General features: G+C 41.2%; 1 protein-coding gene across 1 annotated transcript in view; it reads left to right on the plus strand.

The window, feature by feature from the left end:
* CHST1 (carbohydrate sulfotransferase 1) overlaps positions 1 to 27707 on the plus strand; it is a 166928-nt gene that overhangs the window by 102304 nt on the left and 36917 nt on the right. The gene's annotated exons all lie outside the window — the stretch shown is intronic.

Here is a 27707-nt window from a genome sequence, read left to right on the forward strand (position 1 = left end):
GGACGGGCCCCCCTTGCCTGCAGGGCCCCCGGGCACCTGCCCATCGTGCCCAATTGAAGAGACGGCCCTGACACTATCACGATCAATGTCCCAACGTTACGTGACATTAACAAAGACATCAATGCAAGTATGAGAAGGAACAAGTAGGTAAATAGTACATAGCTCAAGTACAAAACTGAATAAAGATAGGAAAATAAGGCAAGAAGACAACTGATACACAGGTAGCACTGAACAAACCAAGAGAGAATTTCAGAATTTGTAGACTGAGATATTGGCAAGAAAGGAATATTCATTTTAAATATCTGCTGCTCTACATCCAGAGTGTTCCGGAGTTAAACATTCTGGTTAAATACAGTGAGGGGAAGGAGATAGAGGTTCCCCAATTTAGGAAATGTAAAACCATTTGAGTTGCTTGACAAATAATCCCCATTTGTAAAGCATTTCATGATTACAGAACATTGTGGTCATTGAGGAAAATTCCCCTCTTCTCACCAGTGCAGCGCTGGACGAAGTACAAATATTACAATGTGGGTGGCACGGTTTGCAGAAGTTCATCAGCTGCGGATGTGCTATGCTTTCTGGTATATACCCTTGCTTCTGCAGAAGTGGTCCTCCAGGTCAGCCGTTTTGAGATGCACTTGTAACTCTTGATCCCGCCGCTCTGCAAAGTTAACCAGGGCAGCACGACTTTATGTAAGGTCCTGCAATTTACTCTCCAAGGGTTCAATTTTATATATATATATATATATATATATATATATATATATATATATATATATATATATATATATAAACAAATACAATAGATAGTACAGCGCGTAACTCTGAGAAGATAAACAAATTCCAATTCAAATATTGTCCTTGGGAAGAAGTGGATATCCTATATTCAGGGGGCTGCCAAAGTTCCCACAAAGCCAGTTGGTGGACTGGAATAATCTAAAACAAAATAAGTAGGAGGGGGCGCCACATAGTATAATACTGTATTCAACAATACAGATAGGTGTACCGCAAGCCAGAATTTAAATCACCAAGTGGGCATAGGCACTCAGGTATTAGAAGTGAATCAGTAAGGATAAAAACACACAGAGGAGGAAATATTTCCAAGACCACCAACACCATACCAATATGCGTACCAGATAAAAGAACTTTAAAGCTTATCTGTAGGTATAGTCGGTCCCTTCATAGATAGAGTAGCTTTGATTCCCCTTCAGGTTGGTGGAGTGTTATTCTCAACACTCACAGGAGCATGAACAGACACTTCAAATATCCTCAGTGGTAGCCACATTTATATAGAGGAAAAAAGTGGGAAGACTCTCATAGTGTAATACCATATGGTTACACATTTATTGCAGAGTAAAATACAGATGTACACTTACATTAAAAAATTAAGATATATGCTTATCTGGGTATCTTTGAGCTGGAACAGGACAGCAGGATTCAGTAACTATCACGCTACCACATTGCCAAAGATCCAGATCACTGAGTCCTTAGGAAATAATCCTCAGCCAAGTTCAACACAGAATGCGCTGCCACGCTATTAGATATAAATCAGCAGGCTCTTAGAATTAAACCTCAACGCGTTTCGTCTCATCTAAGCGGAGACTTCATCAGGAGGAATTATAATTCCTCCTGATGAAGTCTCCGCTTAGATGAGACGAAACGCGTTGAGGTTTAATTCTAAGAGCCTGCTGATTTATATCTAATAGCGTGGCAGCGCATTCTGTGTTGAACTTGGCTGAGGATTATTTCCTAAGGACTCAGTGATCTGGATCTTTGGCAATGTGGTAGCGTGATAGTTACTGAATCCTGCTGTCCTGTTCCAGCTCAAAGATACTCAGATAAGCATATATCTTAATTTTTTAATGTAAGTGTACATCTGTATTTTACTCTGCAATAAATGTGTAACCATATGGTATTACACTATGAGAGTCTTCCCACTTTTTTCCTCTATATAAATGTGGCTACCACTGAGGATATTTGAAGTGTCTGTTCATGCTCCTGTAAGTGTTGAGAATAACACTCCACCAACCTGAAGGGGAATCAAAGCTACTCTATCTATGAAGGGACCGACTATACCTACAGATAATCTTTAAAGTTCTTTTATCTGGTACGCATATTGGTATGGTGTTGGTGGTCTTGGAAATATTTCCTCCTCTGTGTGTTTTTATCCTTACTGATTCACTTCTAATACCTGAGTGCCTATGCCCACTTGGTGATTTAAATTCTGGCTTGCGGTACACCTATCTGTATTGTTGAATACAGTATTATACTATGTGGCGCCCCCTCCTACTTATTTTGTTTTATATATATATATATATATATATACACACACACACACACACACACACACAATATGTGTATATATATATATGTATTCAGTATGTGTAATATATATGTATATATATATCTTATGGCAGATGATGAATTACGGCTAGATTTTTGCGGTTTACCATTCTGACTCCCTTGTTCCCCACTACTTACATTCAGACTGCTATGTTGTGATGGAAGCCAAGCTGCATATGTGTCTTGAGAATCTTCAGAGTCTGCTGGCTTGTAGGGTCCAGGCACCTGGAATACTCGGACCAGTAGTGATGACCAGTCCTCTTGTATGCCTGTTATGGTTGGTTATACACTACCTGGGCCCACTGTGTGATGTCAGGCTTTTATTTATATAATTATACCACCTGAGAACTTCCTTTCACCAGTCACAGATGTACAAGCCGGGAAGTAGGCCCAAACCCCATGCCTTGATCAGCTTTGGGTGGAATTTAACAAGTAAAATACAATCTCTCAAGGTGTCTGGTGTTAACATGATCCAGTACCTTGTGGCACATTGGCCAATGTTTTCCATGCTTCCTTTGCTGTGCCAATCCTAGGACAACACTACAGAACCATTGCCAAGTCACAGTGTGTTCTGTATTTCCATTTACGTCTGCAATGTCCGTTTCTGTGTCGCCAACTTCAGCATCCATGGCAACACTAAATTCACACTTCTGTCGGAACCTGCAGTGACGGACGCACTCGACCTGTGACATCATCACGTGTGGGGTGACTGAGGAAAATGGGACTTTCATCATATGGCAAAGAGAAATTTGTAAGATTTCTTCCTCCCCAGTATACGGGAGTAATTTGAGCTCTGAGAGACGTTCTGGGCTGGTTGGAGTTGATGGTGAATCCTTTGTGCTGTTAATCACTTGCTCTGGCTGACTTGGGGACTCAAACGAATACCCTGTTTTTTGCTAAAGGCATTTGCAAGGATGATTGTGCATACTTACCAACTTTCTGTTGGTGAAATCCGGGAGCCTGCAGAGGAGGTGGGCGTGACGGGGGGGCGGGGCTCCAAGTGACGTCATTTTGGACCTGCCCCCATGACGTGATGACGCAAAATGCGTCATTTGACAGCGGGGGGCGGGGCCAAACGCCGCGATTCACCGGGAATCGCGGCGTTTGGGACTTAATTCTGCCCACTTCACTAGGAAGTGGGCAGAATTATCCAGATGCGGGGGATTGCCACACTCGCCCGGGAGCCCGGGAGACTCTCGCAAAATGCGGGAGTCTCCCGGATATTTCGGGAGAGTTGGCAAGTCTGTGATTGTGTGATGACCACATGTTGACTGCCCACGAAGATGCGCGGGGTAGCTACTAGCAAAGTACAAAAGGAATAAAAGGTTGTTAGGTGCTTGTTATACTAAAATTAGAGGTAGATCTTTTCTATCAGATGACCAATTTGTGCCTGAGATTATTTTTCTTTTTGTTTCATTGTGCAAAGATAGGCAATAAGTCTGGGTTGGGAGTGTAGGTTTATAGTCAATGTTTAAGCCAAAGTTTGAGCAATGAGAATACAGAGCACATGACTGGAGCACCCATACTAGTAACCCTATATGGCACTGCACCCAAGTGCCTAAGTAAATTCATGACCACGCTCAATGGAACAGAAAACCAGTGACTGAAGGGCTGAAAATTTAAGTGGCGAAAAATCTAAAAACATAACTTTGATACAGTAGTAAAGATGGGCAGCACGGTGGCTCAGTGGTTAGCATTTCTGTTTCACAGCACTGGGGTCACGAGTTCGCTTCCCGACCATGGCCTTATATGTGTGGAGTTTGTATGTTCTCCCCGTGTTGCGTGGGTTTCCTCCCACACTCCAAAAACATACTTGTAGGTTAATTATCTGACATCAAAATTGACCCTAGTTTTTCTCGGTCTGTGTGTGTGTGTGTATGTTAAAGAATTTAGACTGTAAACTCCAATGGGGCAGGGACTGATGTGAGTTCTCTGTACAGCGCTGCAGAATTATTGGCGCTATATAAATAGCTGATATGACTGCAAACCAGTTACATTATTTTTTAGCTCATTGACATCAAATCTTAGCAATTCCATTTATTGAAGAAATATATAAGATAATATATGAAGAAAATGTATAAAAATGCATAACAACTAATATATGCTTTAAATGTGTATTAGTGATAGAGATGGGCGGGCTCGGTTCCCCGAGATCCGAATTCATCCAAATTTAGCCTATCCGAGTACCGAGCCGAGCACGCTCGGTACTCTCCCGCCCATTCGGATTCGAAATCGAGGCAAAACGTCATTGTGAAGTATTCCTATTTCTGAGCTCGGTTCTCACGAGATTTGAAAAGCATAAATACCCAAATACCCTCCTCCACAGCAATCCATCGCCATTTGACAGAGGGAGAAAGCAGGGTTAGGTCACACTGGCTATATCAGCGCAGGGACAGAGCAGTAATTGGACACATTATTGTTTGTATGCAATACTATTGTAATCTTAATACCAGTTGTTACAGCAGTGAGAGGAGGATAGAAGAGGGTTTTTTTGTGCAGTTTCTGGCACTCCAAGTGCTTTTGGGGTGTTCCCCATTATTTTGCTTTATTTTTTCTGGCTGTCAAAACTAAAGTCCTATTTGTCAGCAGTCTAAAAAAATAATATTTAGCACTCCAAGTGGTTTTGGGGTGTTCCCCATTCTTTTAGTATTTTCTACAAGTGAAGGGGGGCCTAGAGAGACAAAAAACAAACTGGCTTTCTCCATTTCAATTAATATTGTACAGTCTATAACGGCTGAATTTTTTGGCATTTTCTACAACTGGAGGGGGGCCTATAGATACAGAAACCAAACTGCCTTTGCCCATTTCAATTAATATCGTACAGTCTATAACGGCTGAATTTTTTTGTATTTTCTACAAGTGGAGGGGGGCCTATAGAGACAGAAACCAAACTGCCTTTGTCCATTTCTTTACATATTTAACTATAAGTGTAGGGTGTAATATACATCCAAAGACGATGGCTGCATTGCCAATATGCATAGATGGAGAGGAAGACAATCTGGTTTGTGTGTCGAATTAATGAAGGCCTACCAGGAATTAAACTGTTTTTTTTGATAATTTATTAGCTTTACAACTACATTACTTATCCAAGAAACAGGTGGAGCACTGAATTTGGTTCTTTTATGACAAAAAACATTGATTTTTGAACAAAATAGCAAAACAAAACCAAAACACGCAATGACGGTTTGGCAAAACCAAAACACGACGGTAATCCAGATCCAAAACCAAAAAACGGGGGTCAGTGAGCATCTCTAATTAGTGATGAATTTTCTTATTGGATATTTCCAAGTGGGTTTTATGCCTTGCACTTTTACCCACACAATCTAATGTACTGAGAAATAATCCATGCCATGTTTTACAATTTGAAATACGGCTTTAAAATGTTATAATGAATGAGCCCATAAGAAACCATTCATCCTAAACCAATCTTTCAAGTGTTGGTTAGCAAATGTAAAGCACATTAACAGCAAATTGATGTCACCGAGTCCTTACTCCGTGTTTCTCAGAAAAGTAAAGTATAACTGCAGTGGATGTCATTGTACGTAGCACTATTTAGAAACAAAGACAGCAGGACTGTTTCATCCGCAGCTGTCTATCTATTGTGCTCAACTTTGTGAGATCTCCTCTCCATCACTGTATCTCAGTCTTTCTCTCCGGTAACCTTTACTCAATTCTCTGGATTAGATACAGAACCTGGCTGCAGAGATGAAGGAATTGGAGCGTGGAGTACCTGGCAGAGTACAATCAGTGGGTGAAAGTCATTGTATAAAACAGGTGCTTGCTGCACAACCTGTCACAGACACACATGATACGCTTCTGTGAATGGGTCTCCTGATGAGATGATTGACATGGCCATTTCTAAGAATTAATCCATTTAATTCTACTAGTCATCAAGAACTACAACCTCTAAAATTCAAGCTTATAACCACTAGAAACATACAACAAACCTACAGCCAGGAAGGGCTGTCTGTACGGGGCTTAGGGTGAGATGTTGCTGGTTGGCAAAGCTATGTTTTTCCAGAGTCAAAATAGCAGCCATATGACACAGTAACATCATCAATTACATAATCCACTACTAAGGATGGAATATCTTTAGTCTACGCCTGTGGTTTCCAAACTGTGCACCTAGGCTCCCTGGGGTGCCTTGGAGATCTCACAGGGGTGCCTCCGCAAGGGCCAGTGGTAAGCAAGGCGGGGGACTACTTGGTAATTATTTTGGCTTAGAGGTGCCTTGAAACATTTTTAAAGACCCTAAGGGTGCCTTGAACTGAAAAAGTTTGGAATCCACTGGTCTATGCTATACAGGTTGGTCCCATACTGGCTGCAGTGAAAGAGGTTCTTAAGTTTTGGCATTGGATCCTAGATTTGGGACAGATTTGTTGATACCCATGCACAGGCCATGTGTCATGTTTCATGTCTTGTTGCATTGCTCTTTGAGGTAAGGCGGCCTATTCACAACCTGCCCACAAGATTATTTTTTGTGTGGATTGTGGAATTAACCCCCAATCCCAACACACTGCCACGATAATCCAGGGTGGGCGGTGAGTTGGGGCATATGGAGTAGCCCTTAGGTGTCTTGGGTGAAAGGGGATTAAGGGATTGTTGAGCATTGTTTCAACCCATTCATGACCACCTAGTATGAGGATGGGCTTTAGTAACGAATTTAAGTGATGAATACTTAAAGTGCATAAAATGTTCTAAACATGACATCATGGGGATTGTAGTGCATTAAGGTCTACCAAGACAGTATTGAGCATGACGTCCTAAGAATAAAATGCACTGGTTCAGCAGCAATGCAGCCCTAGATATTATTTTAAAATGTTGGCAACTATGCTCACACAGATCTGAGTTCTTCACCCCTGGTATGAAGTGTATAACCGTTGTGACCAACACATGCCAGGGGACATGTAGCTTTTAGTGTTGATGTGTGGATGTCCATTAAGAAGTCTATACTGTGGGACACAAGCATGCGAGTTTCCAAGATAGCTACCTGATCAAGGAGAACTGCTCCACAAAGGTAACGATCATAATCCTGGCCACGTACCTTACTATCACCACTGTTCAGACATCTGATCTCTGCTACATGGACTGGTGATTACTTTTTTTTTTTTTAAAGTCCAGTGCGACCTCGCCTTTAAGATTTCTAAGGCATATTTCATGCATGCACAATCCCATGAAGAGGAGGAAGGAGAGGAGGACACTCGGCTTCAGGCCATGGAAGGCCTAACAGCAAGCCCTATTAAAAGAGTCCTTCCGGGCAGAAATGCCATAAGACATATGGAAAATTGGCCCTCACATTGCTGATGTGGAAGATCATTTAGATTAGTTATAGAAAGCCTATGATGAGAGGAATAAAGAAATTGTGATTTTACATGACAGAGTGGAGGAAACTGAGTTAAGACTGGAAAATCTTGAAAATAGCTCCAGAAGGCAAAATATTAGAATCCATTTTATCCTAGAGGAAAGTATTGATCTCAGATCTTACACGGATCAATGGGTCATAGACGGGATCCACCGAATAATAGGCCCATGCCTTCATACTTTCCAATAAAGGAGATTCTCTAGATAAAGGATGGCACCATTGCAGAGCCATGAAACAATACCATAAAAATATTCCTAGCCGTTGTACCACCTGCAATAGTGAGACACCTCAATCTAGATCCTAATCCTCTAGATTGTGAATTCTAACGAGAAGAGTTCTCTCTACCCCCTGTGTCATGTCTTCAGCTTCTCCAACAACCTTTAATGCCCTTGTTCTATTCCTCTGTATAATTTGTTAGAATTTATAATTTTGTACAGGGCTGCAGAGATTTGTAGCACGTTATAAGTAATCAATAAATATTATACTGCTAAAGAAATGGCAAGAAATTGCATTAAATATTGATGGGGGTTATTCCTGAGATGGCGATAACAGAACAGGTATTGTGGCGGTACAAGTACCATTTTGATATTTTTTAATTAAGCTTTCCGAAGCAAATACATGGGAAACCAACATCAGCAAATCTTACCACTGGAGATAAAAGTGATATCGGTGGTTATAACCCTTTGTTGTGTTGGGCAAAGTGAGAAAAAAAGATCTAAAATCAAGGACCATTGTGAGTCTATCTGCTATATTTCCACTATGCACAGAGTAACAGTTTCCCTTCTCAATAGAAGTATGCTTAACCTTGTTAACAAATCGAGTGGTTAACTTAATTCCACCAAGGATCCACCATGTTCCACACAATGGGTGGACTTTACTTTTTATTCCTTTTTGTTCCTGCAGATCACTAGGGTCAAGGAGACAAAGGTACTGTATCCTCTCGAGAGATCCATTGTGTAACTTGGTATTTTCTGATAGCATGAAGCTGCTGCCAACAGGGGGTCTGAATCAGACATAGGCAGCACATACACTCCAGCCCCTGGGAGATTAGAGCCACTAATGAGGTAACAGGGAGCAGGCATGATATAGACCTGAGAGATAAAGTCTTCCAGTTTGGGAGCCAGAAGAGGAGTTGTGTCTGGAGAATGCAGAGAGACTCTGTGATTGTGAAGCTGGATGTCAGGAGTGGTGAGAGGTTACGGCTCCCACTAGACTAGGTGAAGAATCAGAGGCTACAGCAAAGGATTGCAAAGACTGGCAATCTTCTTCTGCTTGGGATAATAGGATCTGGGGGCACTTCTCTGTGACATAATATAAACTGGGGGCACTATCGTGTGGCATAATATGATCTTGGAAGTACTAAAGTTTGGTATAATATAACTGGGGAAGCTTCTTTTTGGCATAATATGAACTAGTAGTCCCACCCCCTTCATTTAACTTACAGAGGCGACCGGGATTTGGGGGAATTGCCTGCTCTCCTGGACTCCCAGAAATTCAGGAGTCTCCCCTAGACATTCTGGGACAGTAGGTAACTATGATATACATGCTGTGTGTGAACCAGTTAGTGGTGCACTCTTTATATAAGGGAGGATGGAAGGGAGATGTAGGTGTTTGGAGGGAAGTGCAAGCTATGCCCTCCATGGTGCTGGCCACGCCCGCACAGATGGCCACACCCACACATCACTGGCCACACCTCTGATGGGATGACACTTCTCACATTAGGCCCTTTATAATTTTTAGCCGCAGGCCCATGCGGCCCTTAATCTGGTCCTGTCTGCCTATGCAGCCACATTAATTGTGCTACAGTTATGTGAACACACCCTTACTGTACTCAGCCTACACTTGCCCGCTTACTTATGCATTCTTGTCCAGTAATAGTTATAAATAGTTATTTTATATTCACTTGCATCACTAATTTACATAGCACTGCTTTTTGTCATTTCCTAGTAACCTTGGACAATTCATATTTTCCCTTCTGTATCTCAGACACCAAATTTAAATTGACCTCAGACGAACACAGGGAAGGTGTAACTCAAAAATCTGCAGTGAGGTGTAATACTGTCAATATTATCTATATGAATAATGTTATTATTTTACATTTACTAGGAATGTGGCAAAATTGTCACATTTGGTCAGCTACGTGCGACACTAGGGGCGCAGAGAAGGTAAAAATGAAACCTGGTAACAATGTATCTCTGTACGAGAGGAGAGTCTATTCCTAATAACTGTACTATGTGGTGGGAGGAGGCAGAGACTGCCTACAGCAGAATCACTGTGCGTTATGTGATGATTCATAAGGATAAAATCACAGTGATTACCACGTACACTGTGCCATTGTATACATGCAGCCTAATCATGGAAAAGTTCTGCCGTTACAGTGGGTCTGCTCTAAGACAGGGTCTGTGGAGGGAACTGAGAAGAATGACAGCCATAGTGGAGTTCAGTCGACCACTTCAACTGCACAAGTAAATAATGTCAGTCTGACGGGTGGATATTTACCAGAGTCTGGCTGCACATTCACAAACACTGTAACACCACCCTCAGTAATTCTCACTTTCAATCATTTCTGCATGGAACCCAGAGGCTAATTTTACTAAAAATATTGTTAATTTTAAAGTAAATCTAAGCCACAACCATTGCTAGCTATTTAAAATTATTATGGGGGTAATTTAGGAAATGGAAAGGCCGCAGCGTCTTTTCGTAATGCGCAAATGCAGCGATTTGTCTGCCTGTAGCACAGATAGGTACAAGGCGATGTTAGGCTTGTGGGAACTGCCTCTAAAATCACTGTGCACTCGGATTGCAATTGCAGAGGAGCCTTACTTATGTCTTAGAGAGAGGGAACATTGAGACAGTGGGTTCGATTCATTCAGTCTCGCCCCCCCCGGGCTAAAATTTGCCAGCCAGCCCCTGCTGCGAGATACGTCCTATACATATGTGGAATATAATATAAAGTCCCAAAAGAACGCACAGGAAAACAAAATCAATTAATGTGACCTGTTAATAATATAGGGCCTGATTCATTAAGGAAAGTTAAGCAAAAAATGGAGTAAGTTTTCTTACTCAAGTTTTCTGGGCAAAACCAAGTTACAATGCAAAGAGTGCAAATTAGTTTATTATTTTGCACATAAGGAAAATACTGTGGTTTTTTTTTCATGTAGCACACAAATACTTGACAGCTTATCTGTACACTGAAATTTAAAGTTGATCTAGGACATGCCCTACCCAACTATAAATCTGCCATCACATTTTAAATTTATTTACTTACTTTTGCTTAACTTAACTTAATGGATCAGGCCCATAGTCATTAATAACAAAACATAAAAAAAAATGTTTTTTTCATCACCCCCCCCCATAAAATACATTACTTAGGATATTCATAATGTCTACTGTACATAAAAAGCATTTTATTGCCCCTGATTGTAAACACATGTTCTAGCGTTGCATACAGACCCTTCATCACTAGTAATCTGCAGTTACACCCGACCTGTAGCTGGTGCAAGTGATATGACATAAGAACACGTACTTTTGAGATGCCCAAAGCTTGAATCGGACGTTGCTGTTTGCGCTCGAGCTTGGCACGCCGTTACTATACAATGACTACGTGCATACGCCCAGTCCCCTCCCCATTCCACCAATGACATTGTAGGCTGCAGTAAGAGTCCTATTTACGTGCCTTAATAAATCAGGCCCTGTGTTTATTACATGTGTTCCTATACGTTGAATGTTTTTATTACATTGGTAGAAATAAAGTTATAAATACACGTTCCATATAAAATGTCCACCTATGAAAATGTGAAAATTGACCTAATCCACCAATCAGAGGATCCCGAATTTTGCAAACTAAAAACAATGCTAACTTGGCCTGCTAATTTAGATGTTCCTCTGTATAAAATTGGAGCATTTGCACAGATATAAGTGAGACATGACTGCAGACCTGGGGGTGACCCTAACACCCACCACAGTGGACCATTATGACCTTGTACTCTTTAGTCTCTCTGACCTGGCGCATTGTCAGTGATATTTGCAGTTGACCTTTGAAGACACATCAGCAAATGTACCTGTTCTACCCTCATGATCCTCTGCGTATGGCAGCCAGTGGCCATTTTGTTTTCTTTGACTTTTTAGATCACAACCAGTGAAGAATTCCAAGAGGTTTTTAGTGACTAAATCCACAATGCCCAATAGTGAAGTATTTTGTACAAAACATATCAGCTTTGGATATGTAGCCCGCCATGTCAGGAGGGCATGTATTGGAGGTGCTGATGCCACTTAAGAAGTCTACATCCTTTTGTTAAATCTTTGTTGAACACGAGTATTTATCCAGGCCCTGATAGTAAGTGGCACTAGATATGCCCAGGCTGGCTTGTGGTTGGCACTTTGTCCAGCCAACCCTGTGGTTGTAACCTTAAACTAGGTTTCAGGTAAGACTGTAAATACCCGTACAGCAGATAACTTTCAGGAGTTGTAAAATGGAGACTTGAAAGGCTTATGTTCTGCTGCTAGAGCACCCCTGGTGAAATCATGTGGTGGTATCCATTTAGGTCCAGTGATCGGGAGAGAAGTCCTCTACTCCCACTACAGAAGTCAGCCTTTCAGAGTGAATCAAGCTACTAACAGTCCATCGTAGCTAACAAGTACCCGACGTCCCTGGTGTCAACCACAGATTCTGTTCTCTATACTCACCCAAGTTTTACTTCAGTAAAACACTTAAAAAGCATATGACTTAAAAAGCAAAATGACTGATGGCCATTGTTTCCTACACTCCACCATCTGCTACCGAAAATCCATCTAGACACCCCGAGTACTGTAGCTGTACCCCCTTTCGTTCTGCAATTCTGAATGATTTTCTTACCATTTATAGATTTTGCTTCCTAATAAATTGGACCAACCCCTTAGACACAATGGTGGCAGACATTTTTTTTGCCTGAACCAATTTTCAGGAGAATGAAGGAACTAGTGACGTCACGAGGCAAGATTTGCCAGCTCTCCCGGGAATCCGTGAGACTGACCCGAATTTCGGGAGTCTCCCAGACATTCCGGGAGAGTTGGCAAGTATAATATATAGTTATGAGCTCATTGCATCCTGAATGTGGGATTATTTTACTATATTTTCTGTGATATTAGCTCACAGTGTTTGCCATCTGAGTTTGCTATTTAGCTAGTTGTTTGATTTTTATTTTTCTCAGCCAGACGTTGTTCCTAGGCTGGGTGGGAGGCATTGATTGGAAGTACATCAATAAGTCTAGCTTTATACAGAACACAAAGCGTACACCTTACAGCTCATTTTAACCTCAGATTTCTAATTAAAAGGTATAAAGTAACAATATGGAGTACAAAGCCTTAATTAAGATATAAATAGCATAAGTGTATTTGCTGTTTGTTCATTTTTTATGTGCGTGCATCTATGGGTATTTATAAAGCCCCTTCACTAAAAAGATATTGGATTATAGAAGATGTTTTTCTTAAGCAGCATAAAATGATGTCTAGCAGACTGTGTAGAGGGCACATTTTCTTGAGGTCAGTAAAGGGCAGTTACAAAGATGAGAACGTGAGAGAATATAATTTTTGAGCTAATGGGGTAGATCTATCAAACCATCAAAAAGTAAAAATGGAGGTGTTGCCCATAGCAACCAATCAGATTCCAGCTATCATTTTCTAGAATGTACTAGAGAAACTATAGCTTGAATCTGATTGGTTGCTATGGGCAACACCTCCACTTTTCTTTTTTAGAAGGATTCATCAAACTAATCCAATGTGTCTGATTTCATGAAGTACAGATAGAGTTTTTGTGACAAAATTGGCGCATCTGTGGGGAGCAGAATGGTCTGCAATGGGTAAGGCGAGACATGAGCATTTTGTATTAATGTAATACAAACATTTAGGGACCGATGTGCAATTGGATGTATTCACATCGCAAGTGTAAGCAGGAAAAGACGCACACGTGAAAAAGCGCATTTATGTGCATAATTTCAGTCGTGAGCGTCTCACCATGCATCCAGCTCTACAACACTAACTTATGTGTGCAGTTTACGTCAGGAGTAACAAGTGTACATGCTTACGCACCGTAATAGCGTAGAAATGTGGCTTGACCGTGTTAGTAGTAAATGCCAAAGTTGCATTACCCTATTGGTCACAATATGGTAATGTAATGAAGTGTCATTTGCATAAGAGACAGTGTTATTAATAAGATACCTTAAACTTTTGATATATTGGAACTGTAATAGACTGCTATCGCTATTGTACTTTAAGGGGCTCATGTAGACTTTTGGGCACCAATGCAGCCAACTCTACTTATGTCCCATTATTGCCACCACTGATATCGCTAGTTAGTAGTTACCCACCCAATCACACACTATTCATACAGAAACCCACAGCCTGATCATTTGTATGATTCATACGGTATGAGGAACAGTCAAATCATAGTATTGTGTGTATTGGTGAAGGTCCTGACCTTCGCACTCATCCATTAAGCCATAGCGAGAGTTGCAGATACTAAGGACTAGATTTACCAAACTGCGGGTTGGTAAAAGTGGAGATGTTACCTATAGCATCCAATCAGATTCTAGCTTTCATTTATTTAGTGCATTCTACAAAATGACAGCTAGAATCTGATTGGTTGCTTTAGGCAACATCTCCACTTTTTCAATCCTGCAGTTTAGTAAATATACCCCTAACAGAGTATATGGCACTGAAAGCCTAATACCACGGTCTGACTTCCGTGTGATCTCCACATATGGGACCAGCCTATAATTAGGTAATGTTCTGGAGATTTATTGTGCTAATGGAAGAAATATATTTAACAATTGCGTCCCTCTTAGGACCACAGAATATTAATGACAGTGACATGCTTAATGGATTACTCCCTCCAAGGAATGGGGTATATTAATGGCTGTGACATGCTTAACGGATTTGTTCCTCATAGGAGCAAAGTATATTAATGGCAGTGACATGTTTAACTGATTATCCTCTCTGAGGAGGAGAGTTTGGTACTAATAGCAGAGAGTAGTACCTCTTAGTGCCAACATGACGGCTAGTGACACATAGTGGATCAGCAGATTCGGCTCCCTCCAGACTGATGTCAGTGTGTGTTTGTGGAACTACATACAAAATCCTGTTTGTTTTAATCCACTCTTGGAAGTCTCAGAGGTAATTGGCCTGGTGGGAATTGTGGCAACAAATTCACACAGAAATCTTTGCATTGTTTGTTGTTCACTCTATTCAAACAGCTTTATACCATTAGGTTCTGGCAACCTTTGTTTAGTGTAATTTAGAATGACGCAGAGATTAGGGGATGATAATGCGATAGATATAGTATGAAGATTTGTGCATGCCATTAAAGAAAGCTTAGTATTGGAGATTAATATTGCGCCTAACTCTTTCAGTTAATAATTGGAGAGTAATACTGCACTAATCTCTCCGAACTAATAACTAAACATTAATAATGGTTTAACTTCTTCAGACTACCAACTACTATATGAAGACTTACACTGCACTCATGTGTCCCAAGCCTACCTATTAATGCTGGACTTATCAATTTATTTTATTAATTGGAGACTAACACTGCCCTCATCTCTTGCAGTTAATAATTGCAGACTAATATTGCACTCATCTTACACAATTGAAAATTGGAGCCTTATACTGCACTCATTTAATTTTTGGAAACTAATACTGCACTCATCTCCTCCAGTTAATAATTGGAGACTAGTACTGCACTCATCTCCTCCAGTTAATAATTGGAGACTAATACTGCACTCATCTCTTCTAGTTAATAACTGGAGACTAATACTGCACTCATCTCCTCCAGTTAATAATTGGAGACTAATACTGCACCCATCTCCTCCAGTTAGTAATTGGAGACTAATACTGCACTCAGCTCTTCTAGTTAATAACTGGAGACTAATACTGCACTCATCTCCTCCAGTTAATAATTGGAGACTAATACTGCACTCATCTCCAGTTAATAATTGGAGACTAAGTCCGAACACAACTTGCACATAAGTTACATGTTTAATAAGTGCACGTAACTTGTGCGTAGTTCCGACCATATTCAAGTCTAAGCATAACTCAAGGTACGTTTCCATTTGACTCTGGGTGGACGTGTGCTCTGCCTACACAGGACTTGCCTTACGTAGATACACAGAGCAGACTACAGTATACGCACATGCGTATGTACAATTAAAGGTCACATCAGAATGCATAAAACTTTTTATTGCTCATAAAATAAAATAACTGTTATCAATATAATCATTTATATAAATATTCATTTTCAAATGTAATATTTTTGTTTTTTATATAAATAAAGATGCTTTTAAAGTGTACTGTACATACAATGCACTTTTATAGTCTTAGTTGCATGTAGTCTGTGATAGCTAATGGCACGCATAGGTGTAACTTGTAACTCTTCATGCCATGTCAGTCATCAATATCAGTCGGAACTTATATCTACCCTGTAGTGGGTGCAAATGATATGGTTGAAACAAGCATATCTAAGAGAAACAGAGGACTTGAATCAGCCGCATCTGCGTTGGAACAGCCTTAATTTACATGGCCTACATTAGTCCGCCTTTCCCTCCCTCAAAACGTAGGTGTCATTAGCGTCATTTGCATACATACATGAATTGCAAGCAATCGCGTTCATTGGCATAAAATCTGTTTCTGGCATGCGCAGAGCTATTTCACACAAGATACGCTACACAAATGGACATCATGAATCAGGCCCTAAAATACTCTCATTGCACCCAGTTAACGACTGAAGACTAATATTGCACTCATATCACCCAATTGGTAATTGGAGACTAACTTTTTTTATTGAAAGCCCAGAAAAATCCCTTTCATGCCCTAATGTGCCATAAAAGGTGCAAAAAACCTAAAAAAATGCACAAAAGGGTGCGGAACATGGCCCTCTTCTAAAGAAGAAGGGCCCTAGTCCCTAACCCCCAAGACCAAAATGTCCCTTAGGGGGCAATGGTCTTCAGACCCCCTTCACCACAAAGCTAAGGTGCCCCTTTTACCCCTATGATCTGCCAAAGCTTCACCCAGGGCACAACAAACTTGCCCATCCCCCAGAATAGAGGGCTTCAGTGATTTCATGGGGGACGGAACTTAAGACCTCCTGGATGTTTAGATACATGGAGACCATAAGGACCTACCCCACCCCTAAAATCCGTGAAAAAAGAAACATAAAAGTGAAAGTGACAAGCGTATACATGCCAACTCTCCCAGAATGTCCAGGAAACTCCAACATTCCGGGTAGATCTACCGGGATTGCTGGCAATTCTCCTGCATCCAGATTACAGCCGATATGTAAGGGCGGAGAGGCCGGGGCTTCACAAATCGCGTTATTTTGGCCTCGTCCCCAGTGACGTAATGCCTGATTTGGATCTTTTTACCACTTTAAAAAGACCACAAGATTGGTAGTCTGGTTTAAACACTAGTTACCACATAGGAGGCCTGCTTTAAAATCTGGCTGCCAGAATGGAGGTCCTGTCTCACTGTGTCAGCTTTAAACACAAGCCACTAAATTGAAGGTCTTTTTAAAACACAAGCCATCAGATTGGAGGACTGCTTTAAAGAGAACAGCTCAATTTACTCTTTCTTGATTTATATCAGATCATCATCTATTTATATAGCACCACTAAATCCGCAGAGCTGTACAGAAGACTCACGCACATCAGTCCCTGCCCCATTAGAGCTTACAGTTTAAATTCCTAACGTACAAAAACAAGGGTCAATTTGTTAGCAACCAATTAACCTACTAGTATGTTTTTGGAGTGTGGGAGGAAACCCACGCAAACACGGGGTGAACATACAAACTTCACACAGATAAGGTCATGGTTGGGAATCAAACTCATGAACCCAGCGCTGTGAGGCAGGAGTGTTAACCACTGAGCCTCCATGATCATAGGGTCAATTTGGAAATAAGTTATTGCCCTCTTTAAAACAAGGGGTATTTTGTTTTCTTAGCACATCAGGGGCTGGAGTAGAAACTATTTAGGTATTCTTTAACTCACACTTATTTACTAGGAAGTTTATGATGGATCCCATACCATGGTAGGCCCAAGGCAAATTCCCTTTTGGATCGTTTATTTACACAGCATTTGGGGTTATCATTTGACCTGGATTTACATATATTAGGTCAGATCCAATCACATTTTAATCAGGCATGATGAGCAACACTCAAACTGACCAATCAAAATCACACAGTGTGTAGGCAGCATAATGTTCCTTTAAGATCCATCACATATTTATAAGCACAAGTTACCAGGCTAATGTCTTTGCCCATTTCACTTTCTCTTAAAGCTCAGTGTGCCTACTGATTCTCAGTTGCCCACTAGGATATGAGCTAGAAATGCTTACTAAAGCAAGGTTGGATCTAGACAGATGAATGATAGGTAGAATCACAGACAACATATAAAAGGTAATGTCAAGTCCAGCTAGGATTTGGCAACAGACAAAAAAAACTGAGAAAGTCGAACAAATTCAACCATGGTGAGAACAGATTCGAAAATATTCAAGCTTAAACTGATACATTTTTAACCATTTTTGACAAACCTCAAACACAAAAGTTGAACCCAAATGCCAAACAATTCCATGTACACAAGACTACATGGCATGTAACTTGTGAGCAAACAGGCATGCTTGTGCCTAAAAGTACCATGACAATTCCTAACAAGACTGCACTTGTCCATTAAGGTAATAATTGGAGGCTAATACTGCGATAATCACTGCCAGCTATTGAGCACGCTGCTGAACTCATTTTTTCCAGTTAATTATTGGAGATTACTGCTGGACTGATAGGACTACACACATTTAGTTCCTCTAAATATAGAGATGTTTGATGTGTCTTCAAAAGGTGACTTTACTCTTCTGCTTAAATATTGAAATTGCTGGCATTTGTTTATATAAAGTGTGAGCTATCAGAAGAGATAGGAAGAAGTGTACATAGCAGATTCCTATGTGTGCTCTGGCTGATGAGGCAGACTGCTGATAGAACAAAGGACTGTCACACAGATATGCCAGTAGATCAAGGACTTTATAATATAGTAAAAACCAATAAACGTATTTGTGAAGATACCACCCATGGCAGTTACCCTCTGTGGGATTCAACTCACTAGACAAGAGTATATCCAAAATAAGGCTTTATTACGACAGCACCACAAGACGTTCACAAGATACAGGGTAAATTGTAGCATGTATCCTCCAGCAGCCTCTCGTAGTCAGCGCTTCCAATGTAATAATCTCAGTCTCTTTCAGAGTCTTATCCTCCCGCAATAATACCACTACCGTTTAGTTAGACAGTTACCATTTCGCCCAGCCTGGGTTAACGGCACACACAGACCCTGTCCTGGTAGGGTTTCCTCCAGCGGCACTACAATGCCTGCCCGGAGTCCTTTTTGCTGATGTCTTGTACATCAGGATCCTCTAAGCTAGAATAGCTCTCTTGGCATTCTGCTCTCCTTATAGTCTTCACTGTATACACAGGGAGTATGGAAAAATGTCTCAATCTTGCCCCTTTCAGCTGTCTCTACAGTGTACAATACTGTAGAGACAGTGCACTTCATCTGACCTAATTACCAGGTCCCAGATTACATGTTGACTTAGATAATTAACTTGGGCTACCAGCTAGCTACACAGACATTGTACATTAAAGGCGTCTTCCTGTTGTTTGCCTTATGCCAGCCACAACATTGTAAGTGGCACTTACCCCCCTCACTTTGACGTATCAGGGTGGTAGTGTTTGGTTTTCCGGGGGTGGCTCCTGCCAACAACCCCTGTGGGTGGGGAAAGATCTGATTGACTTCCCTTCCTGGGACACTACTGCCCCCAGTATCCACATCGATGGCACCGCTTTTAGACTTGACCCGTGTGTGGTATCGCTGGTCCTCGGTTGCTGGGTCGCCTTGGGCCATCACTCTGCCCCTTTTCTGTTTTTTTTTCCAAGACTGTGGGTTGCACTTTGCCACCCAATCCTGAAGGCTGGATAATATCTAATTCAATGTTTTTCTCCGGATCCACTGACCGAAAACTTATTGCAGCTGTCGGCAAAGCTGACTATATTCATAGCTTCTACTGTGCACTGCTGACTGGAATGGGGTGAGGGCGGTCTGTATGTTAGCTGTAATCTCCGGAATCCTTACTGGCTGCTCCAGAAAGAGTAGGGCAAGATCTGAGGGTTCCAGTTGCGCAGTGAGGTGGTATAGTAGCTCACCCCAGTCTCCTTGGACCATTCCCCCACCACATCTGTGAAGTTCTCCTGACTTTCCTTAATAAAGGCCACCTCAGACAGATTTGCCCAAATGAATCCCCCATCACTCAGCACCAATATACGAGATTTCTCCTGGTCCTCACCCGACTTTTTGGCTTCCAGAATTTCCGCAGCATAAGTCTCAACTTGGGTGGCTTCAACTGCTGGGACCTCCGCTATTTCCATCCTGCCCGCATCATCGAGTAGACCTAGCTCCCATTTGTGTAGTTTTTCCACTAGCTGTGGCCCGAAGTCATCCTGGGTAACGGCAATTTCCCTTGCCCGGCATAATCCCTGGAGTTCATCCAATTTTAGAGAGTTATAGTTGTTCATGGTTTACGTTTCTTGTAACTCCTCTGATAGGCTTCCGCTGGGTGCTGTGTAGCCCATGCTGTGCTGTAGCTATTGGACCGCAACCGCTTGCGTTCTTTGCAGCCTTCCCGATTCTTGCAACACTGGCCGAGTGACCACACTGCTTGCAAGCAGCCTCTTGCAGTCAGCACTTCCAAAGTAATAATCTCAGTCTCTTTCAGAGTCTTATCCTCACGCAATAATACCACTACCGTTTAGCTACACAGTTACCATGTCACCCAATCTGGGTTACTGGCTCACACAGACCCTGTCCTGGTAGGGTTTCCTACAGTGGCGCTACAACTTGGGCTGCTAGCTAGCTACACAGACATTATTCTGTTTACCAACCAAATCTAAGCCACACCTTATAACAATGGACTTTTGAGACAAATGGTAATTACCTTAGCTAACACAAGCAAAAATGACTTCTGCTGTCCTGTTATTTTCACACAATATGGCAATATTCTTTCTATTTCTAATACCTACAATATTGCAGGTAATAGCAAGGGCAAAATGTACCTAATAACATGTAATAATAATATACATAATACACCGATGCTCTGGTGTATATACTAGACTGGGCCAAGGATTAAAAAGTATATTAAACTGTGAGAAACGGGTGATGAATAAAGAGTTCTCACCAGTAGCACCCCCTTTCGTGACAGTATTTGTCAATCAGCACCTTACATAGCAGTAAAAGAGATTACCGCTCTGTATAGGTAAGAACACTGTATCTGAAATAATATACAGTATACATCTATTTTTAATAGAAGCTAACATGGAATAATGTTACACACTGTAGTGGAAAAATTCTTCTGAAAGACTGTTTGATTGCACCAAAATAAATATATTTATTTTGTTATATTTTGATATTATGCTTTTTGATCAGTGAAGTGGATCATTCTGAACATTAAAGCTTTTCAGTCCATAAATACTCAACTGTGCTTTTCCTGGTGTTAAATTGCATTCAAAAATGTATTGCTTTTGGTCATTTTAATGTATAAATCTCTAGAAAATATTTTTGATAGCGAACTAATTTATCAGATTCAAAAAAAAGAGAAGAGAGCGAAATCATGTGCAGGTAAATAATTCAGTATTCTGCAAACCTTCCCCTACTTATGAGGGCCGAATTTATCTAACTGGTGCCTCTAGGTAAGGAAACTTTGGTTCCATAAGCCACAGCCCATTTACATAAGCCATTGCATACCTTGGCAGTCCTACCAGAAAGCACAAGGTGTTGATGTTAACCTTCCCAATTCAGTTAAATAATGTTCCCCAGGTACTCAGTATAATACATCGTTAATTTAACATTTCAGTTGATTTTTCTAAATTCCTCAGTAATTTTTCTTCGCTCGTGAACAAAAAGCTTGACATATGCTTTGTGCAGACAAAATACTGTCTTTCATCCTCTGCCACCGCAAGGCACGTTTGTACTGTGCTTAATGCTAGACCTGGACATGTACACATTCATCAAACTTTCAAACTGTCACCCAACCTCAGTACCTATAACCACCACCTAAATCAGCTTCCTTTCAATCTTTGGATTGCTGCCGAGCAACGGGTGATTTTCAATCTTCTCACTGTATATCCTATTAAGGCTAGGTAGGAATCAGCACAGATTAGGGGTTAGATCTTGGACAGTAGCCCAACCAAGAAGACTTTCACAGGACTAGCAATCGGTACAGGAAACCAATGTTCAATGCCCGCCAATTAGGTTGACGCAGGAAGGAGATCAAGGTGGCCGACACTGGTACCTGAGTTGGATCACTATATGAACGTTTGATGTAGTGTACATATGGGGAGAGGTGAAACACATTTTAACTTTTTAATCTTATATTCACATGGCTGAAGTCTTTACTGAGGATAAATCATGCTGGATGGTTAAGGAATATATCATGACAGCATTCACCATGTAGACTTTTTGTATCTGCACTGAATACTATTTATACTCTTCGGACCCGATTCATCTCCGAACGCAATGTGAATGCAACTTGCATTTATGAAAAGAGAGTCCCATATGGACGAAAGCACTTAAACGCATACATGGGGAATGTAAGTGAAGTTAACTTTACCTGCAGGAGATAAATTGCCACATCCCAGGCCGACCAATGAGGGACGAAGGGGAGTGCCTGGAGTGCCATGCCCTTTCTCATTCATTGCTCGAGATTCCTCCCACCCATGCCCCTTTTTTGAACCACCCTGCTCCCGTGTCGGGCGAGTTTTAACCTGTTTTTTTCCCACCCCACAGAGCAGGCACAGTTGGTAGGAAGTCACTGTGGGCAGCGGCTTATCTTTACAGCGTTATCGCTGATTGACTGCAGGTGCTACCCCCTTCGAGGAAAATCATGGTCCTTTTTTGATAAGGATCCCTTGGCCCACTTCTGAGGGTGCGCCATTGTGTACTCTTTAGGGGGTGTAGTCACTCTGATGTCAGATTTAGCGCTTTCCAGGCAATTATGGATTTGTTCCGTTAAATGGTGTAGGCCGTTAGCCATCCACGCTTGGTTCCAAATATCAGTTTGATTTAGCTGCCTCACAGTGCACTTTCACCGCCACCTATTCAATTAAATTAATAAACCGTGTCCTTCTTTAGCCACTTCCATAAGTCTCAGTGTCGTTATTCTTTAGATAAGTTAAGTAAGTGGTATATGCCTTAGAAGGTTATGGTTAAGAGAGTTAAACACATTCAGGTTATGCAGTTTAAAACAAATCGGACTCAACTTGCACGCACGTACGTCCGTATGCAAATACAAGCGGATCTAAAGAAACGTTTCCATTTGAATCTGAGTATAAGTACCTTCTGGCTGTACATTACTTGCTGTATGTAGACAGACAGAACACAGTGCAGTGCAGGATACGCTCATACATATGTACAATATAAAGTCGCATCAGAACGCATGCACCCAATTTTCATTTACAAACTATTAATACTATAATCATTAATAAAATTATATGTAAAAAAAATATATATTTTTTTTACCAGAAATACATAAATCAGTTTATTCTTAATACCCAATATGCATAAAATGCATTTTTATAGATTACTTGCAAACACATGTTCTGGCATGTATACGTGTCAGTCATCACTATCAGTCGGCACTGTAGCTGGTGCAAGTGATACGGCTACAAAACACGTACCTAAGAGATGCCTAGACCTTGAATCAGATGAATTTGCTTGCGTCCAACCTCAGAGCGCCATTACTGTACATTGCCTATGTGCCTCCGACCCTTCCCATCCCTGTTCCGCCCCTTCAAGTTAGTTGTAAATTTCATTTGCATTTGGACACGAATTTGATGCAATTACGCTCACTGGCGTAAAGTTTTCTGACCATGTAAAGAGCAATTTCACGCAAAATATGGCACGCAACGGGAGTTACGTCCAAAGATGGATCAGGCCCTCTATGTTTTTAGGTTAAAGCACCCAATGATAAGAGCCCATAGGAGAAATCTATTCAGTGCTACTTTGTACAGTTCAGCTCATTACCAGAAACTGCCTTCACCTTACAATCTTCACTCAGTGACCTCCAAACAATTATCTGAGACTTCTCTGCACGGCCTTACGACTCTGCTTTGACAATCCTTACTTTGCCTTCCAATATGCTGGATGATATTGTGATTCCATACAACAGTAAATATTTTAAATAGATAAGTTAGGAGGTCCCATGGATTTAAAGATGATTATTTTGAGCAATTGCATGCAGGTCATTTGCTCAATGAATATTGTAAAGCTTATCGGTAGATACATCATACTTAGCTACTCTCATGGAAGGTCCAGGAGGCTTCCGAATTTCGGGGAGTTCTCCTGGAGATGGGGCTTAATGATGCTGTGATATCACCACCAAGCAACCTGCCGCATTTGCCAGTTAACATCCCATCCAGGAAGCAAAGGTTGGTAAGTATGAGATACAAGCGAGTAAGGTATCTTATCCACCGCACTCCAATCTCTGACTACTGCCCATTATTTCTAGCCATCTCAGTTCTAAACTCTAAACCCACCCATCAGCCTAACGTATACTTAAAATAGGCACCAACTCTAAATCACCCGCTATATACATATAATTTCTCATGTAAGTTGAAGTAATATCAATGTCATGGAACACAGGCATATTCAATAGTTCTCACAATAGTTACCTGGTTTTTTCATAACTTAACAGATACTCATCTAACATCGTCTCCAAGACAGACATAGACACAGGCTCTTGTGGGGCTGTCCTGGATGAGATTTCTGTGTCAGTCTTTTCATAGAATTTATTCTAGAGGATTTCTATTAGAAAGTCTATCAGGTGGTAGGACATACAAGTCGGACACCAAAGTTTGGTTCAATCTGTCAATCCTAATTCCATGTCTTTTGCAATTATGAATATATAATTATCTCCCCAGCCTCCATTACCTTGTTAGAACTTGGATTCCATTTGCTAGACTTCCCATATTGGTAATGTAGCAGACCAGAGATGGGATGTACCAGCAGCAGAAACTGTTGACCCTGCTCTACGGTTTTTAGTCAATCAATAGTAGAGTTCGGCTTGACCGGTGTCTGGCATCATTTCCGCTCAGAATCACTAGAGTACTCGTTGGACCTCTGGAAGAAATACACTCTCTCACATTGACTATATACTGATGTCCACTCTTCCTATCCTCCTCAATCAGTCCCAGTTTCCCTATATCGGCCCACTCGTCATTATTGTTACACCTCACAGTAGATGAAGACCCCTTCCTCAGTTCTAAGTTCTACCTATCCTGGCTTTCCAGACTACACAAGAGCCACCTTAATAGATACAGTTAATCAGATTTAACTCTGGTCCTACCGCATGGGCTGGTTTCATTCTTCCATCTCCTTTCTTAAACTCCAAACTAGAGAAGATGAGTACAAGTCTCAGATCCTAGTTAGAGCTGAGTGACGTTATGTGGCAGATACCGCTGACAGTTATCTGGCATCCTGGCATATCTCCCACAGAGAATACAAATGACTTTCATCTGAAAATGCAAAACATAAAATATCTTTCCTCAAACAGAATTTGTTTGAGTTATGTAATCAGGTGAATATGTTTCTGGGCTGTATGATCAAAGAACATGCAGGACCCACTGTAGTGTTTTCAGTCAAACATGTGGGAGCAGAGTCACATACCTGCCGTAGAGAGGCGGCTATGTGGTTTGAATACTTTTATTACAGGTTGTTGACCAGGTAACTGTTGATGGACAAATTCGAACCTATCTAGCCAAAATTCCTTTACTGGGGCACTGCGTAGGCGATATGATACTACATTTGCATGATACAGATCCCTCATTAGCAGCGAAGTCCAACCAAGAAATAGATATCTGAGCGCTCACATAATAGCGTGTTCCTTTATTCATCCAATTGCAGTAATTTCCATGTAACAAACAGATATCCAGCTAAAGGAGATAAGGAGTGACAAACCCTAAAGCTGTTTAGTGGTTATGGGCAGCACAGTGGCCTAGTGATTAGCACTTCTGCCTCACAACGCTGGGGTCATGAGTTCGATTCCTGACCATGACCTTATCTGTGTGGAGTTTGTATGTTCTCCCCGTGCTTGCGTGGGTTTTCTCCGGGTGCTCCGGTTTCCTCCCACACTCCAAAAACATACTGGTAGGTTAATTGGCTGCTATCAAAATTGACCCTGGTCTCTCTCTCTATCTGTCTGTCTCCCTCTCTGTCTGTCTCTGTGTGTGTGTTAGGGAATTTAGACTGTAAGCTCCAATGGGGCAGGGACTGATCTGAATGAGTTCTCTGTACAGCGCTGCGGAAGTGGCGCTATATAAATAAATGTAGATGATGGTATTAAAACACGTTGCCAAGATATGGGGAAGGAACCTCGACACACACAGGCAGGGCTGCCATTCCGGGGGATGGGGGGGGGCGCCCTAGGCGGAGCCCTCCAACCCTTCAGAAGCCGCATGACACCCTCTCGCATTAGCCCCACCCTCACTACTAATCTTTCCTCCATCCCCGCTACTTACCTGTCCTAGTGCTGGAACCGTGGCGCTTGACTGTGACATCATAGCCATGTGACACACAGCAGCTAACATGTAAGAAGCGTCTTGTCACTGGATGAGTGAGATTATGTCACTCATTCAGTGCTTTAAGTGGCCCCTAATCATTGTCAAAACTAGACAACCACCAGGGTTTGCCTAATGGTAACACCAGCCATGTGCTCTTTCTATATACCCCTACATATTTCTATTAGTGTTAAAAACAATTACGTTCTGAAAGATACATTAATGCTGAAGTCATATTTACTAAATTAAGCCAAAGCTTCCCTATTGGGATATGAGATTTCAGAAACACATTTACAAAAATTCAGACATTTTTAAGTTTATTAAAACCACAGGGTCCTGTTGTCTCCAAATGAATTATCCATTGATCTTCCCTCTGCACACACTCTTGCAAGTGATACTGGGAAAACGTTCAGCCTAGAGCGGTCTTCAGAAAATGTCTTATCCTCGAAGATAAACTGGTACATAGAGAATCTGTAAGCCCACGTGCAGACAATTGGTTACCATAATAACAAAGGGCGTAGGAAGGGTGGGTAATGTTATATTTCTCACAAAATTACTTTTTTGGAATGGCACAGTTCTTATTACTCAATACAGCTGTTCATTAATTGCGATACAGTGTATATTGTGTATAAATATGTGTTCAGACAAATATGTGTAGGTGAATGTTTGGAATCTTTTCTATTTTGTGGAGCCTGTTACCCCTCTGCGTAGACAGACATAGAGCCTAAGTCATTAAGAAGAGCAAAGCCAAAAAAGGAGTAACTTTGCATCTCGGCAAAACCATGTTGCATTGGATGGGGAGGTAAATTTAAAATATGGGGACAGATTTATAATTGGGGTAGAGCATGTCCTAGATCACCCTTAAATTTCAATGGAAAAATAAAAGTTCTCAATTATTTGTGTGCTACATGTAAAAAGCCAGTAATTTCATTTTGTGCAAAATAATAAACTAATTTGCACCCCTTGCATTGTAGCATGATTTACTCAGGGTTCTTTTGCAGAGGGAAGCTAAATGGATAATTTGTTTGGAGGCAACAGGGCCCTGTGGTAAACAAAATTCACTTTCTGTATTTTTGTAATTCTCATATACCAATAGGGAAGCTGTGGCTTCATTTAATAAACATGAATTTGGCATTGAAAGGCTTTTTCTGCACCTAATTTTTTTTGTAAGCACTAATTGGCATATTTGGGGTGGGGTATGGTCACAATACCTATAAGAGGATGCGGTTCATACACAATACCATGACAAAGTGGTTTTAAAACATGAAACATCTGTAAGCAATGATGCTCGAAATCTACTGGTTATACAGCGTATCTACATTTTTATGGAAATTGCTTAGGCTGGATATATGTTCATTTGTTTACAACAAGGAAATTGCTGTAATTAGA

The sequence above is a fragment of the Mixophyes fleayi genome, chromosome 10 (genome assembly GCF_038048845.1).
Source record: "Mixophyes fleayi isolate aMixFle1 chromosome 10, aMixFle1.hap1, whole genome shotgun sequence".
Classification (NCBI taxonomy): domain Eukaryota; kingdom Metazoa; phylum Chordata; class Amphibia; order Anura; family Limnodynastidae; genus Mixophyes; species Mixophyes fleayi.